The sequence below is a fragment of the Anoplolepis gracilipes genome, chromosome 2 (genome assembly GCF_047496725.1).
Source record: "Anoplolepis gracilipes chromosome 2, ASM4749672v1, whole genome shotgun sequence".
Classification (NCBI taxonomy): domain Eukaryota; kingdom Metazoa; phylum Arthropoda; class Insecta; order Hymenoptera; family Formicidae; genus Anoplolepis; species Anoplolepis gracilipes.
Window position 1 is genome coordinate 8,993,288 of NC_132971.1, and position 20,871 is coordinate 9,014,158.

Below are 20,871 nucleotides of genomic sequence, written 5' to 3' on the forward strand. Positions count from 1 at the left end.
CAAACTAGCTAATCATAAGTCAGTAATAAATAACGCTAACTTACCGACTCAGCTGTATAGTCACATGACCAGGCATTTGTATTTTCTCAATAAAAAAAAATGTTCTAGTCTAGATAAGTTTTTTACTCTATGTTCTTCTAACTGTCTGTATAAGCTATTCGTACGTATTAATAAATGTAATACTTCAGACAAAAGAGACAATTGCTTTTCCTTCTTCTTCTAATAAGTATATACAGGGTGTCCCAGAACAACCTTCCGTCCGTAAAATGACGTATTTCTGACACAATTCTAAGACAATTTTCCTTTACCAAAATTTGATTTGAAGCGTAGTTTTTGTTAGTTGTTTATAAGCAAAAATAGTTAGCAAATCACGCGTCGAGTATAGAAGGCAGGCAGGAGCGGCGCGGCGCACCGCGAGCGCGGGCGCAGCTAACCGTCCGACGGGTGATTACCGCCGCATGAGTCGCTAACTATTTTATCTTATAGCCTAAAATTATGCTTTAAATAAAATTTTGGTAAAGAAGAAAATGTCTTATAATTACGTCAGGAATACGTGTTCCTTAAAATAACATTACTTTAATGACCAAAAGTTGTTCCGAATCGCCGGCCGTCGGACGCTGCGATCAGCTGATTGCGATGTGTGTATGTCTGAGTGTGTGCGTAAAAGAAAGGAACAGAGTGAGTGAAAGAAAGAGAGAGAGAGAAATAACCGCCTCCGCGACGGCGACGCTCCTTTGATTGTCATCGACATTGTCGTCAACGACTTCAGACTGATCAATATATTGATTTTCCGGCTCAGCTGAGAGACACATCGCGTGTAGCATTCAGTTGATCGCAGCGTCCAATGTTATTTTAAGGAACACTTATTCCTGACGTAATTATAAGACATTTTTTTTCTTTATCAAAATTTTATTTAAAGCATAATTTTATGCTATAAGATAAAATAGTTAGCGACTCATAGCGGCGGTAATCACTCGTCGAACGGTCAGCTGCGCCCGCGCTCGCGGTGTGCCGCGCCGTTCCTATCTGCCTTCTGTACTCGACGTGTGATTTGCTAACTATTTTTGCTTATAACTCAAAAACTAAGCTTCAAATCAAATTTTGGTAAAGGAAAAATTGTCTTAAAATTGTGTCAGGAATACGTCATTTTACGGACGGAAGGTTGTTCTGGGACACCCTGTAGATTAAATGAATGCTCTGCTAACAAGGTAATAGGCCCAGAGCAAAGATAGGTAGCTGATTACAAACAAATATATAGTATTTGAGAGAAGATGAACGTAATCTATCACCTTTGTGGAAGATTCTCGAAACGCTAATATTTTTTGATCTGAGAATGGCGTCATCCTTGCAATTTGTTGATCGTATTGATAAATTAAACGGTGCAAATTATCGATCATGAAAATTTAATATGAAAATGACACTAATACAAAAAGAACTATGGCAGCACTAACTGTAACTGGTGAAGCCGTCTTGCCCGAAAATTCCACGCTAGAAGAAGAGGAGCGTTTTAAGAATAAAGAAAATAAAGCTCTGGTAACAATTGCACTTGGCGTTGAACCGGAACGTCAGATACATATCCTAGATTGTGAAAAGGCATCCGATGCATGAGAGGCATTGCAGAAAGTTTTTGAATCAAAATCGCGGGCAAGAATTCTACAATTAAAAAAGCAACTTTTGACCATAAAATTAAAGCAAAACGAATCGATGAACTCATATTTGGCAAGATTGAAAAGCAGTGACAGTTTAAAAGAGGTTGGTTATGAATTTAAAAATGAAGATTTAGCTTATACCATGTTGTCAGGTCTTCCGGACGAGTATGATGGAATAATAATGACATTAGCAAACCTGGATGATGAAAAATTCAAATCTGCGGAAATCAAGGAGGTTCTTATGAATGAGTATGAACGTCGAACTGTAAAGGAAAGTAAATAGACCGATGAACAAACAAAGGAAGCATATCATCACATGAAGGAATATATTAAGCAAGAAAAAAGAAAATGCTTTAAATGTAACAAAGTAGGACATTTAGCGAATAGTTTTAATTCAAAGCCAGTTAATGCGAAAAGTAATAGAAAACAGTTGACATATAATACACATAAAAGTAATAATGCGCTGTTATTAGAATTAAATACGGCGTTAGATGATTCATGGTTAGTAGATAGTGGGGCAACTCATCATGTATGCAAACATAAAGATTTGTTCGACAAATATAAACCAATAGCTAATGAAGTAATTTATTCAGCAGATAATAAATCGAGCGATACTTTAACCCTCTTGCGGCTCTATTTAATGACAGAAATCATATCAAAATGGTTAAATTTTTCCTGCGAAAAAAAATATTTACTTTCAGGTTATATAATAGGTTTTGATGGTGCTAATTTCAAATTTGTGATCAAAATTACAACAATTTAAAATAGCGGATTTAAAAGTAATAAATTTTAAAATACATGTCTATTTGCGTGAAACTCAGTTTCTGTAGGTTTCTATAAATTTTTGAGAATGATTACTATCTATTCGGCCAATAAACGAGCAAATTGAACTATATATGAACTATATGTTCGCGAAAATAATAATATTTATTGTTCTAAATTACATCGTAGTAAACGTTTCAACTGTAACAGTCTTTCTCAATACATAATGAACGTAAATATAAATGCTAATATTACGTGTGACGGAAACTATAATCAATGTCAGAAAGCATGTAGATAATTTTATTTTTGTTATCAAAAAATTATAAAACTATAAATTTAACAGTTAATTGTCTGAGCAACGCCAATTCCTACGCAAGAATTACAATATTTTTCCAACATCGCAAATTATTAGTAAGTAACTATTCTTTCTTCGGTTGAGGGCGAGAAATTACAATTATTCACCAACAACGATCTGTGCGTATTTGGATGCGTAAAGTTGCAAATTCTATAAAAATATTAAAATTACGTTGACGTTATTACATGAAGTTAAAATCTCGAAAATAACCAATTAATTACCATTTTTTCATTTTTTTATTCCCCTCTAAAACTTACTTGTGTGTTCATTGCATTGTCAAAACGCTTCCTTACTAGAAGAGACATCTAACTTCCAACAGACTCCACGCTATACTGTTTACCACGCTATACCGCCTAACATTTTCCTAATTGAGAGCAACGTTTTTTTCTTATGGATTCGTGTTTTAGACATAAAAATTTACAATATTGCAAAGTTTGAGCAAAATCGGAGAGGACAGGGCTTTCCTTCAGTTTTACCAATTATTTTCCGTGAATAGAGAGAGAAAGAGGAAGAGAGAGAGAGACAGAGAGAGAAAGAGAGAGAGAGAGAGAGAGAGAGAGAGAGAGAGAGAGAGAGAGAGAGAGAGAATATAAAAATATAATAGTAAAAATAGGTATTGATCGCGGAAGATATAATGTTTAAAGAACTAACGAAGTTGCTGCAATTTTTTCAACTACTGCAGATGAAAATATTCCTGATTGTTATATTACATTTAGAAACAAACGTGATAAAACTTTAAAATATGTTAGTACAATGGATTCAAACGTTGAACCTTGGATTTATCCAATGTATTATCCATATGGTACGCAAGGTTGGCACAATAACATTAGACAAATCAATGGAAAACGTGTAATTAGATCTATGTATATCTTGATATACATAGATATACTATCTTGATATACATAACAATAGATTAAAATATAATAATATATTAAAATAGATAAGTTTCAGTTTTGTAATAATATATAAATTATATGCCGTAAAATAATAAAATAAGAAAATCGCATTGGCGCGCGCGAAGTTAATATCAAATTAGTCGTTGGGAAAAACGTTAGTGTAAATTTAATTGCATCGGACGTATGTACTCAGTTAGTCAAACTGAAATCAAATTATTCCATTTACGTATCCTTTTATTGAATGTTAAAGGAGCAACAAGTTATAATGATTTATAGTCCATGGTGTATTGCATCAAACATTTACTTCTGCATGTTTGGCTTTGGGTTTAATTGAAGATGATGACGAATGGAAACGTGCAATAAGCGAAGCTTCTATATGGATGATGCCAAGACAACTTAGGTCACTTTTTGTTCGAATACTAATGCATTGCCAACCATTGCATCCAAAAGAATTATGGGATGAATTTCAAGTTGCAATGTCCGAAGATTACATATGACGATTTGGACGAGTCACTGAAATAAAAAAAGCTCATGCTCAAATCGATCAATTACTTCGCAAAGAAGGTTGGGGATTTTTTCAATTTCCAGAAATGGAACAAATAAAGATAAATTATGAAGAAGAAGATGTGGAACAATTACAAAGAGAAGCTTTATACGGTCAGCAACAGTACAATCAGTTAAATTATAGTCAAAAAATGTTATTGATTATGTCTTAACTTTTTTAGAGAAAACTGACAGTCAACAAAAAAAATGCTTATACATTGACGATCCAGGAGGTTTAGGTAAAACTTTCGTTTACACAACATTATACTATTTACTCAAATCTCAAGGCAAAGTTGTTAATGCAATGGCTTTCACTGATATCGCTGCAACATTACTTCCAAATGGAAAAACAACACATAAAACTTTAGGTTTGTCCGTGCCTCTGTTTAATGACTCAACATCGAATATAAAAGTTCAATCCAAAGAAGCTGATTATTTAAAAAAAAACAGACGTTTTTATTTAGGATGAAGCAATAATGGCACCACGATATGCCTTTGAAGTAATGAATCATCTCTTACAAGATTTAATGCAAAATAATATATTATTCGGTGGGAAAATGGTTATTCTTGATGGAGATTTCAGACAATTATTGCCAGTAAAACAGAGTTACACATTCTGAAACTGTAAATTTATCAATTAAATTCAGTTCATTATGGCAATATTTCAAAATCTTTTCATTAACGGAAAATATGCGTATTTTACCCCATGAACAGGAATTTGCTCAATTTTTACTAGATTTGGGTACTCTAAACGATCAATCTAATAATGTTGAAATTCCACTAAAATGTGTAGCAAATTTAAATGCAAATATAGTAAAAGATACATATGAAGAAATAATCAAACACAATTAGTATAGACTTGCAGTAAAACGTGCCATACTTTCATCACGAAATGTTGATGTGAATGAACTAAACAAACAAGATGTTAATTTACTTGATGAATCAACAGAAAGGGTATACACAAGTATAGATACTACTGAAACTACTGATGATAATAATAATATTAATGAAGCTATTTTAACAGAATATTTAAATACTTTAAATTCAACAAGTCTTCCACCTTATGAACTCCGGTTAAGAAAATATATGATTATCATGCTAATTAGAAATCTAAATATTAGTGAAGATTTGTATAATGGAACAAAATTATTAATTTTAGAATTAGAAAATATTTTGTTGAAGTGCAAAATTATGACTGGTGATAAAAGAGGAGAAATAATCTTTTTAAATCGTATAACTTTATATTGTGAAGATGTTTACCCATTTGTATTTAAAAGAAGACAATTTCCAATTAAAATTGTTTTTGCTATGACAATAAATGAATCACAAGGACAAACATTTGATAAAATTGCAGTCGATTTAAGAAAAGATGTGTTTAGTCATGGACAACTTTATGTTGCATTTTCACGAGTTAGATCTTGGGAATCATTACAAATTACTTAGGACAAGAAAGACAAAATAGATTGGTTAAAAATTATGTATATACAGAAATGTTTCAATAAGAATGTTGGACGTATAGATTCTGCAGTGTAATTATAATTATTTTAAATAAATTTTATATTATATACATATTTACAGTAATTACAAACAGATATAATTTTGTATCAATATTTTATAATACATTTTTTATATATTTATTTATTTAATAGTGCATCCTGTGATGAAAAATGCTTTTTGGAAATGGATTATTTCATATTCCTTTAAGTATAACCTTGAGGATACATTATCTATAACAAAATAATTTGTCAAGTAAAATAATAAAAAATAATTTATTTTATACACATATAATGACAAGAAATATTATTAAAACAATAAATGAGAATTCAATATTTAATATAAAAATATATTTGAAAGAAAATAACCAAGGTACCTTAAAATTGAATATAAAGTAATTTAAAATTATATTAAAAAATTATTTAATTAAATATTTATAGCATATCATAATATTTGTAAAATTAATAGAAATTTAATAAGAATCTAGTGATACAAACTTTATATGTGCATATGCATGTTACGATTAAAATAAGAATGTAAAAAAATTAATTTTTTATAAACAAATATTAAATTTTAGCTAAAGAATTTAACATGTAAAATAATAATAAGGTGTAAACCATAATATTTACATAAATTTATTAATAATTTATATAATAATTTACATAAAAATACATAAATTTTCAAATTTACAATTGTAATATATAAAAATTATATTTAAGATAATAACAAATAGAAGAATAAAATTATCGTTTATGATGAAACAGATGTGAATCATAATATTAATAAGAATATTTGCTTTTATTCTTGATGTACATAACATAGATTAAAATATAATAATATATTAAAAAAGATAAAGTTTCAGTTTTGCAATAATATATAAATTATATGCCCTAAAATAGCAAAATAAGAAAATTGCAATGGCGCGCGCTTCGCGCGCGCGACGATCTGGGACGCGTTTGGGGAGACACTATTAGTGCTAACAGCATCGTTCTATCTTTGTTCAACTTTTAATGAGTAACAAAGACAGAACGACACTGTTAGCGCTAATAGTATCTCCTCGAACGCGCCCCTAGTCCTTTATAAAAAAAGTCATTTGTACCCTGAAGTGCCTGTTATATCGCTTGTAATTGTTGCCGCTTTTCCGCGTACGTGATTGGCGGTCGATTCGATATAGGTACGAGGCGAACTTGATCGCAGTTATGATAATGACGGTTCGTGTATCGTGTCGATTTATGACAGTGATAAAGGTTAAATGTTGTGATGATCGCGGTATTAATATTTCTTATAAGCTTATTATTATTATATCGTGTCACAGAAGATTTAGTAGAAAATATTTATAAAAAAAGGCAAATTTATAAATAGGATGAAACAGTGACGAATGAAAAGAAGTAAGTATATATATTTTAATAAAGAAGTATTTATAATTATTAAATTATTATTTAATTATTAATTATTACAATTATTATTAATATTAATTATAATTATTATTAATATTATTTAAATACATTTATATTTAGAGACTGTTATACAAATAATATTTACACAAATTTAGAATTATTGGTATATACAAATCAAAGGACACATGGATTATACACATGATATACCTACAACACGTATGTAATAAACAGATAAATAAACAAAAAAGAATGAAAAGAAACAAAAATAAAAAGAGAGAGAAAGAAAGTATGTATGTATTTTTTCATTCGCAAGTGTCACTGAACACTGACAATGAAAAGAGAGAGAGACAGAGAGAGAGAGAGAGAGAGAGAGAGAGAGAGAAGGGAAAAGTTGTATAATTTTCTATCGATAAACTTTTTCTGCTCAATATTCAGTAACGCTATAAACGAATCAATATATTGTTTTGATGTTTATAATGTGAATAAACTGTATCACTCACTCACTCATTCACTCTCTTTTTCGTTCTTTTTTTATCTATGTTTCTTAAAATTATCTTTCTCTATCTGTTCATTTATTCGTTATGTACATGTTGTATGTGTATAATAAATAGACATACTATCTGTGTTTATATGTGTGTGCTTGTGTAGCATATAATAGTACAATTATACATTATTAATTATACATTATTTTTATATAAAATGTTCGGAAAAGATATTTTGGCGAAAAATTGTTTTACTTTTAAAAAAAAATATTATTTAAAAATCAAATTACAGAAATTAATAATTTCAAAAAATAATTAATAATTTTTATATCGGATGTCAATTATTTAAAAATTAAATTGCAGAAATTAATAATTTCAAAAAATAATTAATAATTTTTATATCGGATGTCAATTAAAATTGTTCTTTTTTTAGTTATGCACTTTTGGAAAATGTCCACATAAATTTTTAAATAGTTTGAAATTCTTCAATAGCACAATAATAATAAGAAATAGTGTAATAACACAAAAGGTATTTTTGCGAAAAATTTCAATTATTCGAAAAAAAGAAGCAAAATAATTTTCTTTATTTTGCCTCTTTTTTTTGAATAATTGAAATTTTTCGCAAAAATACCTTTTGTGTTATTACACTATTTCTTATTATTATTTATGTGCACACTCACGCGCGCGCGTATAAATAATCGTGAAACAGTTACTATATTTGAAAAATAAAAGTACAGTCTTTTTTATCTAATATTAAAATAATTTATTTAATATAAATATATATTTATATATATATATTATAGTAGTTAGTGCCAGAGGCGATCTATTCGTGTGCTGGATGAAACAATATATTTTATATCAGATGTGGTTTGCATGAACACTCTGAAACTATTTACCCCGGAGGCGATTTCCGTGTGCTGGGTGAAAAATATTGTATATCAAATGCGGTTTGCATAAGGATTACAGTTTTTTCAAAATGTTGAAAACGCATTTGTTATCAAAATATATAATTATTAATTTTTAGTACCAATTAGATAAATATTTGTAAACAAAAGACTGTGCATTTATTTTTCTTAGAATAGTGATAAAATAAATCTTTTCGTATCAACTTTACATAATATTAATTTATTTTTTGCAGGCGACAATTATTGAAGCTAATGAAGACCGAAAATGACTCCAAGAGCACTAACATTAGTACGGGTTCTATCGACGGATCCATCGATTTTCGTAAATCGACAGAATCACTTCCTGATGTAACGGATTCAAACGTTAATACCCATACAATACAGTGCTTGGAGTCAACCTCACATACAGATATGTGTAATGAAAATGTCGATCATTGCGAAGATAACTATTTTGTTATCGATAATGGCCCTCTGGATATAAATCATATCCAGGAAAGCATGCCTGAAAGCCGTCGCATTGTCGATATTTCTTTCATGTGGAATGAAATCCACAGAACATTCAATAATCATGCGCGAGGTATAGAGTGCCAATTTAAAGATTGGAAACTCATAAATTCTCGTCGCATTGGGTTCATGACGCAATTGTTTTTCAAGTGCTAAATGTGCAATTATAAAACCAACATTTGGTCAGAACCCAGAAAATCGGAAACATTGGACATTAATACAGCTGTTGTAGCAGGCATTGTTACAATGGGAATTGGTTATGCCCAGCTTGAAGAGCTGTGTGCAGCCATAAATGTTCCTTGCATGTCCGAAACAACTTACGTCAAATACAAAGAGAATGTGGTTGACGATTTTCAAAAGACAGCCATTGAAAATATAAAAATGGCTACCGAAGTTGAAAAGCAGCTCGCTCTGGAAAAAAACGAAGTTATAAACGGTATTCCGTATATAACAGTCGTGACGGATGGTAGTTGGATGAAGAGATCGTACGGCACCGCCTACGACTCTCTTTCCGGTATTGGAGCCATAATTGGTTACCGCACGGGAAAGATTCTCTTCGTCAGTATCCGCAATAAGTACTGCACATTATGTGATGTAGCAGAGCGTAAAGGTATTAAGCCAAGAGCTCACAAATGCTACAAAAACTTTGATCGCAACGCAAGCTCCACAAGTATGGAAAGCGATGCGATCGTGGAAGGTTTCAAATGTAGCCTCGAAATGCATGGACTGATTTACAAAACTGTTGTTGCCGATGGTGACAGTAGTGTATATCAGGCCATTGTTGATAACAGACCATACAGTGAACATAATGTGATAGTAAAAAAAATAGAATGTACTAATCACTTGCTTCGCAATTTATGTAAAAAGCTGAAAGCTGTGGCAGAGACGGCATGGTTTTGTAAAATTGCGAAATATTGTAAAGCACAATATTTTAAATATGCGTAAAGAAATAGAAAAGGCCACCGAGCTACGGAGAAAAGAGGAACAAACACCTCAACATCATAAGGCTATGGAATTACAAAAAGATATATTGAACATTTCTAGCCATGTTTTTGGTGAACATAAGCGATGCGAAGCACGCGGTCATATATGCAAAGAGAATGGTAATGAAACAATAAATTGTGTACCATTTCTAGAAAAATACGGTCTGTATCAAAAAATAGAAGGTGCCATCAAATATCTTAATGGTTATTCCGACAGCTTGTTGCTAAATTTAACCAATAATCCTGCAGAATCGTTCAATTCGATAATCTGCAAAGAAATAGGTGGAAAGCGTATTATGTTTGGTAAACGAGGCTCTTACAATGCAAGAGTTGCTGGAGCAGTAGTTCAATACAATACGCAACAAGTCCTTACACAATTGCATCAAAGCATGTGTAAAACTGTTCCGCCTATTATCGAGAATCTGGAAAAACGACGACAAATAAAAGTTGCAAAAACTAGAGAATCTCGACAAACACAGAGAACGCAGACAAAATTAAAACAAGAGTCAGGAACAAATCGTTATTACGGTCCGCAATCGCAAAAACCGGATCTTCCATCCGATATGTTCGAACAACTTCGACAAAATAATTTAGAAAAGTTGTCCGAAAATGGAAAAAATTGGCAAAAAATTGAACTTGAAACCAGAGACCAAAATAAGTTCGAATTATAGTTGTCATTAAGACGTGAAATGTTAACGGCATCTAATTTTGGAACCGTATGTCGCATGAGACAGACGTCTTGTGCTGCGACTGTCAAAAATATTTTATATCCTCCATCTATTGATAATGCGGCTATGAAATATGGTCGCGATAAAGAGGAAATAGCAAGGAAAGAACTGGCGATGAAATTAAATAAAGAGATAAAACGGATTATTTATCGATACTAATAATCCATTCTTAGGTGCGTCTCCTGACGGACTTATTGAAGAAAATGGTCTTGTGGAAATTAAATGTTCTTTGTCGGCTGAACATTTAACAGCAGAAGAAGCCATAGAGACATTGCCTTCTTTAAAAGCCATTTTTGATAAAAAAGATCCTAATAAAATGAATCGGAATCACCGATATTTTTATCAAGTTCAAGGTCAATTAAATATAACACAGCGAGAATATTGCATTTTTGCTGTTTGGACGCCGAAAAGTATTAAAATAATGCAGATTAGTACAGACAATACGTTCTGGAAAAATCAAATGCTGCCTTTTTTAACACGCTTTTATCACGAATGCATGCTTCCAGAAATATTGGATAATCGTCATAATAGGCATATGCCAATCAGAGATCCAAATTATATCACAGAAGCTAAAGTAGAAGTAGCTAAACAATTAATTAATCGAAAATATTATAGAAAACGTTCGGCAAAATATTATAGAAAACGAAAATCTCCAAGAAAGAAAAAGATTTAAAACTAATATTTTGCCCACAGAAGCAGCAATTACTGTTACTACTACTGCTGCTGCTGCTGCTACTGGTGCTACTGCTTTGGATACAGATCAAGATGATGATTGTATCATAGTTAATTATTCAAATCACAAACGTGATATAACTAAAGATGATTTAGCAAGACATGAAAAAATTTTAAATGCGATTGCTCCTCTCTTTGTTATAATGAATAATATCTTGCCTATCAATAGCAAAATAAACGATGAATCATTAGATCGTTTTTTGTGTATCGTTAGAGAAACTTCAGATTATGAAACACAAAGTGTGCAATATCTGGAGTTCCCTCATATGATTGCAGCCAGTCAGAGTAAAAAAAGCTTACAAATCATTGGAGGCAATTGTAGTGATCACTGGAGATGTATTTTCTTTGATGGCATCAAACTTCACGTATATGACAGTCTACCTGGCTGTACATACGACAAGTTGATAGCTAAAGAGAAAAACTATATACATCTACGTTATCCTACAATAAATAAAAGTGATATTATTTTTGAAAAAGTTAAAACACAACCTGATGGCATAAGTTGTGGAATTTATGCTGTAGCTTTCATCACAACTATAGTCTTAGGAGGCAATCCTTGTGAAGAAAGTTACTCGAACAATATTAAATGTGTGAGAAAGCATTTTTTTAACATTATAGAAAGCAATAAACTGCTGCCTTTTCCTAAATGATTTATCATTATCTTGCAGAAACTCTGCAGAAAAAGATGTTTCAATCTTGTTTGTGAATTAAAATCGGAGAGACGTAAATATAAATAAAATATTTTGCGTTCTCACGGGAATGGGCGATGGAGGGGCCCATTCTATATTTTCAATATTCAAAACATTTCACATTTTTGCTGATTTATCGTCTTTTATACGTTTATCTAAATGTATCTAAACGTACCCGATAAAAAATTTCTTATGTATAGTTATGCAGAATTGAATATAATTATACAGTATTCTACATAGTTGAGTAAAAATATGTATAATTATAAATGACACCGTATAAAACGTTACGTATATTTGTATATAAATGGATTGATAGCTGCAATTAGAATTATCTATATGTAAGTTTGTGCATACTTATATACAATGCCTGGAACATTTTATGTATAATTATATATAAGTCTCGCATCATATATAAATATACATAAGAAAGAAGTATGATTCAGGTCAATTATACATAATTATGTATGATTTTATATAAAAGAGAAATTCTGATTGATTGTCCAATGTTATGACGTATAGCAATTCATACATGCGTATATAATATTTTCGTGTAATATATATATATAATTTTTTTTTCTAAACGACTTCATGCGTATAGATTCGACAGGTAAGACATTTTTTTGTGTTTATGTTATAACTATAAATGGAATAATAATTACGATAATAATTATACAATATTTATATAATTACGATAATGGAGATTTACATACAATATGCCAATGGCAGACAAATAAACAAAACATATATAAGTCTCTGTTCTTTTTAGTTGAGCCAGTAGCTACACTATAATTCAAAGTTTATCTTTGGTCCTTTGTGGAAAAGAAAAAATAAGCTCTGAACGCAGCGAATTCATCAGAGCTAAAGAGAACAGGTCTAATATTGTTGATAAAAGTATTTGCAGAACAAAAAGCTATTTATTTTTTATGTAATATATGTAGCGCTTTCACACACATACACACATACACACGCACACGCACACACGCGCGCGCGCGCGTGTAGCTCGCGCGTGCGTACATACACGTAACGCAACGTAAAAGAAGTACATATGAATAAAATAAAGTAAAACGAAAAAAATTGTTATTTCACATTAATAAAAAGATATGTTTATTTATTTATAAGGAAATATAATCTACATGTTTACAAAATACAAACACAGTTTGGAGCTGTTATATAATGTTGTTATACATATATATTATAATTCATACTTCTAAATATAAAGAGAACATTTTTTATCACGTCTAGTAGCTAATCATAAATGATTGTGTGTGATTGCTCACATAACAAATGATATATATATATATATATATATTAATAGAAAATAATATAAGGAATACATATCGTAAGCAAAGTACATAAATCTCGGTATTTTCATAATATGGTAAAAATAAAAATCGAATAATTAGCACCGCAGTAGAACATTTTTACAGTATTGAAATAATATATCAAAGCAGACATTTTCTAATAGTTTTAGGAACAAAGCATATGTAATCATTTATTAGTAACATTTTCATCATTGACATAATATTTGTAACCTGCAACAATATAGAAGATCCTCCTTCTCTAATTGGCAAAATGTGATCTACTTTTATTCGTGTTATTTCATGAAACATAATTCTAGCCTGATCTATTTCAAATGGTTCAAGTACAAAGAAAATACCATGTCCTGGTGATGTAAGAAAAAATTTTATTGATCCCAAAACAACAGAGTTTTCACCAACTCTACAGCGTACACAATAACTTCTTGTTTTTATATTTTTATAAATCAGAGAAGTGTACAATTGATCTTTAATTTTGGCTCGAGCAAAAACATTCACATTTGTTACTGACATATCTATAGAATCTAATAAATATATTTCATGTTCAGTGAATTTGAAAGATTGAATACTCTTGCCTAAACATGAGTCAGAAAAATAAGTTGCTTAAATTTGTTTTTTACTCGACATGACCTGAAGTCCTTGAATGATTTGTAATTTATTGACAAGTTCTTTTCCAATATGTTTTGGTCCATGAATCATTTTAGCCAAAGTTCCAATTAAAGATTCAAAAGCGTAGGTACTATTGCCCCATACAGGACCCCATCGTTGAACATTTAATGTCACATGCAGCAACTGATGCAAATTATATGTAAGTTCAGCCTTTCCATACAGAGCTTCAAACTCATTTACAAATCGTGTTAGTAACATGTTTATTTTGTTTAAGTTAGAGATGCATATTTTTTCTTGCAATAATAAATTGAGGGATATTAAAAGTAGCATCCAGTGTTGGAAAAACTTGTCAGGCAAGTAATTTTTTACAGCAAGGAGAGAATAAAACAATGCCCAATATAAATTTTCATATGCTTTCCAAAATTTGCGATGTTTCAATTCTCTGGGTAAACGGCCAAATATATTAGGTGGCTTGATTTTTAATAAGAAATCATCAATAGCATCAATGTGCTCCTTCAATGTTCCACTCACCTGACTTTTCTGTCCACAAAGTAACGACGTGTCTTATTACACCTAAACAAATCAGATGCATGAATTCAGCAAAAACAATAGTACTTTCATCAGCACCTGGCAAAATATGCACCACTGTTCGTCCTTTTATACTCTTACTAATGTTATGAGTAAATTCAGCCATTTTACCACATATAAGCATTCTTTCCTTTGTTCGCATATTCCATCCATCAGAACGAAATTTATACATACGACGACGTATCTTCCCTGACTGAGGATAATGTATTTTTTCAGTTTTAATTTCACATGTATGGCAGCCGTATTTACTGTTATGATTTTGCATTTTTAAAACCATAGCTCTGGCTGGAGCATCAGCGATTATAAGAGGAGCTCTTATCAGACTTTTATAAGATGCATTAGTTGTAGGGTGGATCTATGTGAGACCTCCCTTCTTAAAGCAAGATTGCAGTTTTAAGCATAATGGTCTGAAATATGTATTTATTTCTGGTTTTGTATCAGCATACCATATTCTTGTACACGTTATGAAAGAACGTCTTAGAAGCGGTGGAATTTCCGCTATCATAAAACATATCGGCCATAGAGAAGCTGTCGAGCTCTTTTTAATGCAAGCTCCATCTGTATTCAGCATGAGTGTGATATCATATTGTTTTCTGCCAATATTTACTCTCTTATATTCAGATCCATCTGTAATATCAGTTATTATATTTGCATCTGTATTTCTAAGTTGAAATGCTTTGTCTAAAACGTCAGCCAAATGGTTATATTCAAAGAAATATTGGATTTGATCAATAATGTCAATTTCAAAAAAATTAATATAACCTTTATCCGAATTGCATGCTTTACATAATGATTGTTTTCTTGTACCAAAATAAAACTGACATACTTTGCAACAATAATGTATGGTAACATTGCAAGGAGGAGCCTGTTGCTTAATGTACTCGAACAATTTAAATATAGTTTTTGGCATTTGATTTGATTTTGGCAACGCAGACGTTAGAAAACGTAAATCGTCTTTCAAACAAGTCTTTGTTTTGTTATTTGCAATATATAAATTGACAAAATTTAACACAGCAGTGTCTACAGTCATGCAACTATTGGAACAGAGTGCTTTAGATGAGGTAATATTAACGGAACTACAAAATTCATTCTCAATGTCGTTATCACTTTCAACATCAAAATTTAAGTGATGCATCATTTCCTCATTATTTGTATTTGTAATTGTATTTTCATAGAAAATCAGTGTTGAAGTCGAACCTCTCATATAATTGCCTAATGTTACTGATGAGTATTCTGGTAAATTATTATTCTGTTGAACATGTTCTTCAGCAGCTTGCATCACCTTCATAGAAGCCTGATATCTGATGATATTAGTGTCATTAGTAGATAAACTATCCTTGCGTGTTTTGTATTTAGAAATGGACGATACATTGTCCGTTTCCCATACATCACTTGATCGAGAATCACTGGAGGTGATAGAGACGTTAGATAAATGAATATGATCAAAAGAAAAGGCATCCCTCTTTGTCCAGCGTGCTACAGTTCTGTAGCTCTGGAAAAAAATGTTATATGATTTAATAATTTTAGTTAGGTTAGGATTATCGAGAAATATCAAGAAATAATAATAGTTATTTATATTCATTGAATGCGTTTAAAAGCATTCAGAGGTATAAAAACAATAATAAAACTAACCTTTCTTGGTTTTACTTTTGATGGTAGTACCATATTTGCTACCTGTTCTATGTTTTGATTTTTTCGTATTTACAAAGTATTCTTATATTTTATTTTTATATTCTATTCAAAACAGAAAAAGGATTTGTATTAATCGACACCAATGAAATAATATTATAAATATAATATAAAATATAAAGAATATAAAGTATTAAAAATGTTTCAGGAGGTACTATACAATTTTTATTATACATCCCATTCGGCATGTAATATTTCTGAAACATTGCTGCAATATTTTATTTGAAATATTACACCTTTCAGTAATATTACAGGAATATTTCACGACCGTATCTGCAACATTCCTGCAATGTTTCAATATTCCCAATCATTTCAAGTGCAACTTTGCTGAAAGATTTCAGAAATATTTCGGTAATATTACAGGAATATTTCTGAAAACATATATGTAACATTGCAGAAACATTTAAAAAATATTACTCTAATATTGTTAAATTAATGTTAATCAATGTTAATTTATTAGTTATATTTTAAAATAAACATTCCAAAAATATTTTTATATTATATTTCAGGCATTTTCAGAATGTGTTTAAAATGTAACATAAAAATATTCCTAAGATATTTATTTTTAAATATATCTAATAAGTTAACATTAATTATATATATATATAGAAATCATTATCAGAGATTAACATTAATTATACTAATATGTAAAAAAATGAACGTTTCTATTTTGTCATGATTTTGTAAAGTTTTATTTTACTTTAAATACATTAAATATATATTTATGCAAAAGAAAAACAAAAATACAAAAGAAAAAAGTATATTATTTCAGTTAATTATTACTTTTAATCGCTTTTAATTACTTTTAGCATTTTTTAAATAAAACTAAAATTATATATTTATCTTTTATTTATTCGTTTCATTTTTATAATTTATAATTTATTCTGTTTTAATGATTTAACACGCTATAACTTAAACTAGTAATTATATTTACTCATTCCAATTATTGAAAGAATTATAATAAAATAGAAATAGAATAATTCTAAATATGTAAATTATAATTCTTTTAATGAGTAAATAAGTATATATAATTATTATAGTTTAAGTTATATAAAATGTTAAATCATTATGACAGAAAAATAAATTATATTAAAAAACATATATATATATGTTTATATCTCCTCGTTTTCAGATGTAGTTTCATCACTGTCATTTGTTGTTTCATTTTGTACTTCTTTTGTTATTGCGTCTTTAATTCTGAAAAAATATATGTATTACATTAATTTATACATTACATATAATAATTTTAATATTTATACATTAATTTTAATATTTAAATTTTATAATTAATAATTTTATTACTTTTCTCTACATAAACATAAGTTAGCTTGAGCTAACCATGGAGCAATGGTTTTATGTATCACATTATTTTCGTCAATATTGTTTCGATGAATGTGAGCAGCTTCTAAAATAAAATATAATTGTTTGTAATTTGCACATACTTATACTATAATTAATATATTATCATAAAAACTTACTTATTATACATTTGAACAAATTTGTATTTTTAAATGCCACTTTTGGTAAAGCATTATCCTTTTTTTTTAAGTTTTTGCCTTGAATGTTAAAATGTGTAGCCAACTGATTAGTCATAAATCTTTTTAATATATTTTGAACCAATTCATGTGTCTCTGTGCCACCAATAGATTTCATAAATTTAGCCTATACAATAAGTAAATATTAAAAAGATACAGAAATAAGCAGTTTATTTAATAATAGATTTATTATAAACAAAAATTATTAAATAAATAAATAACAAAATCATGCAAATGTTATAAAAAAATATATATATCTATATATGTTGTATAAAAAGTATAAGAAGCTATTGCTACTCCAGATCATAGATTTTACGCAAAGTGCTTCAAATTTCGTTAGAGCAGAGATTTTTCATTTATAATCTAGTTATATGCATATACATAAATAAAATAATAAAAATATACAATAGTAAAATATCTAGAACATGAGAGTAGATCACTAATAGATTTTATATTTTACTAAAAACATTAGATACTATTGTTAGTTATGTGACCAGGAGATGTACGATATTTGTCAAAAATAAAGTCTCGTTTTCATTCACAAAACTTTTCACAAAACTTTTACACTTTACATTTTTATAATTTTTAAAACCATCGAAGTATATATGCTAAATATAAAATGAAAGGTAAATTCATTAATAATTTTTGTACTGTTTATAATAACTCCATTAACATAAAAAAATAATTGTAATAAAAAGGTACAAAAAATTCTACTAAATTAGTGTTTGCAATTTGTTAGAAAACAAAAGTTAACTGCAGTAAAAATGAAACTGTATAAGCATACATGCACAAACATTCATAATAAATATTAATTACTTATATTTTATTGAAATATTTATAATACAAAAAATAATAATTGAGATCTAAAATTATTAAATTATTTTAAAAATAGATTAATAAAAAAATTTATTTAAAATAATTTAATTTGAAATATTATAATTTTAACAAAATATTAATAAAAGTTATAAAAAAACTACTCAGTAACCACAACTTTAATAAGCAATCTCACTAAATCATACATTACAGTTACCTTTTATACTTATATTTGTAATAATTACAATTATTTTGCAGCCTTTAATTTGATAAAAATTATATATGTAGATGCACCTATAGTTATTGCCATTATACCTAAAAATGTAATAATGTTGTATCTGCTTCAAAATAAGTTACCCCTTATGAAAATCTACTGAAAGTTTTTTAAAGTTATTTAAAGCATTATGAAATATACTAACAGTTATACACATAAACTTAAAGTTTCCTTAAACTTATTAAACTTAGTAAAGCATTTTTTACTAAGAGATTATTTTTACTTGCAATATTTAAGTAACTTGTGAATATACTTTCGAAGATAATAAAGTTTGTAATTTATTTTGAGTTTTCTAAAGTAGATTTTTATAAGGGACATTACAGCACATTATTTTAGTAATGTCAATCGGCAAACACGCGGCATCCATCCGGAAACCCTTTCCATTGATAATATCAGTGGCCGCGAAAGCCTCAAAAGTAGTATTTTAATAATGTATTAAAACTAACAGCAATGTAAACTCGAAAAATAAAATTTTATTTACTATTTGTTACTAATACAAAACGAGGTAAATTTTTTTATTTTTTAATGTAAAAAATAAAATTTATGTGAAAGATTTATTATTTATCTCTTGGAACAACGTACAATTTCTACTTTAACCTGTCCACGCGAATTTTTCTGTTTTCCTCGTTAACTTAGTTAGCGGTCTGGCTATTTTCGAAAAATCTTCAATAAATCGTCGGTAGTATCCTGCCAGCCCTATGAAGGATTGTATGTCCTTCACTCTTTTCGGCGTTGGAAAATTCTTTATGGGCGTTAGTTTTGATGGGTCTGGTGAGATCCCCTTTTCTGAAATTATATGCCCTAGATAAATTACTTCTTTTCGTAGAAATTCGCATTTATCTGGTTATAGTTTTAGGTTATTCTTTCGGAGTCTCTTCAGTACTTCTTTGAGTCGCTTGTTTTGGTTCTCCAGGTTTGTTCCGTATATAACAATGTCATCCAGGTAAACGAGGCATTTGAGCCCTTGCAATCCTGTCAGGACGGAATTCATTAGTCGCTGAAAGGTTGCTGGCGCATTTTTTAACCCGAACGGCATTCGGTTAAACTCATAATGTCCGTAGGGTGAAAATGCTGTCTTTTGTTTATCTTGCTCAGCCATTGGTATCTGGTGATACCCTGATGCCAAGTCCAGTGTGGTAAAGTATTTTGCGTTTCCTAACTGATCTAATATGTCAGTTATATTAGGTAGTGGGAACGAATCTCCTATTATTAAGTCATTGAGCTTCCGAAAATCTACTACTATTCGGAGCTTTGGTTTCCCGGATGCGTCTGCCTTTTTTGGGACCACTAATAAAGGTGCGTTCCATTGACTAGCGCTTGTTTGAATTATGTCGTCTTCTAACATTTTTCTCACTTGTCTATCTACCTCGGCTTTATGTTTTTCCGGAAGGCGATATGGTTTTACGTTAACCGGCGAAGACTCAGTTCGCGTCTTGATTTCGTGTTTTACTGTTGTTGTACTTGTCAGGGGTTCTCCCTCCAAATGGAATACGTCTGCGTATTGTTCGCATATATTTTCAAGAGCCTTGTTTTTCTTCTGTATTTAAATGGTCTGCTTGCAGTAACTGTCAAATGTGTGCGGGCCGCGGTGAACTAAGATTCTGATTTCCTCGTGTTTGTATCGTATTGACTTCCGCTGCGTTATCATGTGCGATTTCTTCGAAGGTGACAATGGGTGTGCATATCTCGACTTCTTTTTCCGTGGTGTTAATAATGCTGATCGAGCATGTATGTTTTTCAGCTTTTACCATACAGTTTCCTATGTATACGCCCGGTGCGGTTTCTTCGGCTTGCACAAGGCTGACTCTACTCCCTTTCGTATTAGCGGTTATTATAGTTTCGCTACGTGGTTTTAAAATAATTTTATTAAATGGGTAGAGTTTTACGGCGGAATCTCTTATTTTTAGTACCGCGCGTTGGTAGTCACA

General features: G+C 30.0%; 1 long non-coding RNA gene and 2 pseudogenes across 2 annotated transcripts; 1 reads left to right on the forward strand and 2 right to left on the reverse strand.

Moving 5' to 3' along the window:
* Positions 1-8,966: 8,966 nt before the first annotated feature.
* On the forward strand, positions 8,967-12,080 carry LOC140673962 (uncharacterized; annotated as a pseudogene).
* Positions 12,081-14,038: 1,958 nt separating this feature from the next.
* Positions 14,039-16,297, reverse strand: LOC140673968 (uncharacterized; annotated as a pseudogene).
* Positions 16,298-17,479: 1,182 nt separating this feature from the next.
* LOC140662851 (uncharacterized) lies at positions 17,480-18,923 on the reverse strand. Of its 2 annotated transcripts, none has more exons than XR_012046185.1 (4): positions 18,887-18,923; positions 17,809-17,983; positions 17,624-17,726; positions 17,480-17,518 (listed from the first exon to the last, which is right to left on the reverse strand). It is a non-coding gene; the product is annotated as an uncharacterized lncRNA (long non-coding RNA). The 2 variants fall into 2 exon arrangements; XR_012046184.1 differs by having other exon boundaries at positions 17,800-17,983.
* Between the last annotated feature and the right edge of the window lie 1,948 nt (positions 18,924-20,871).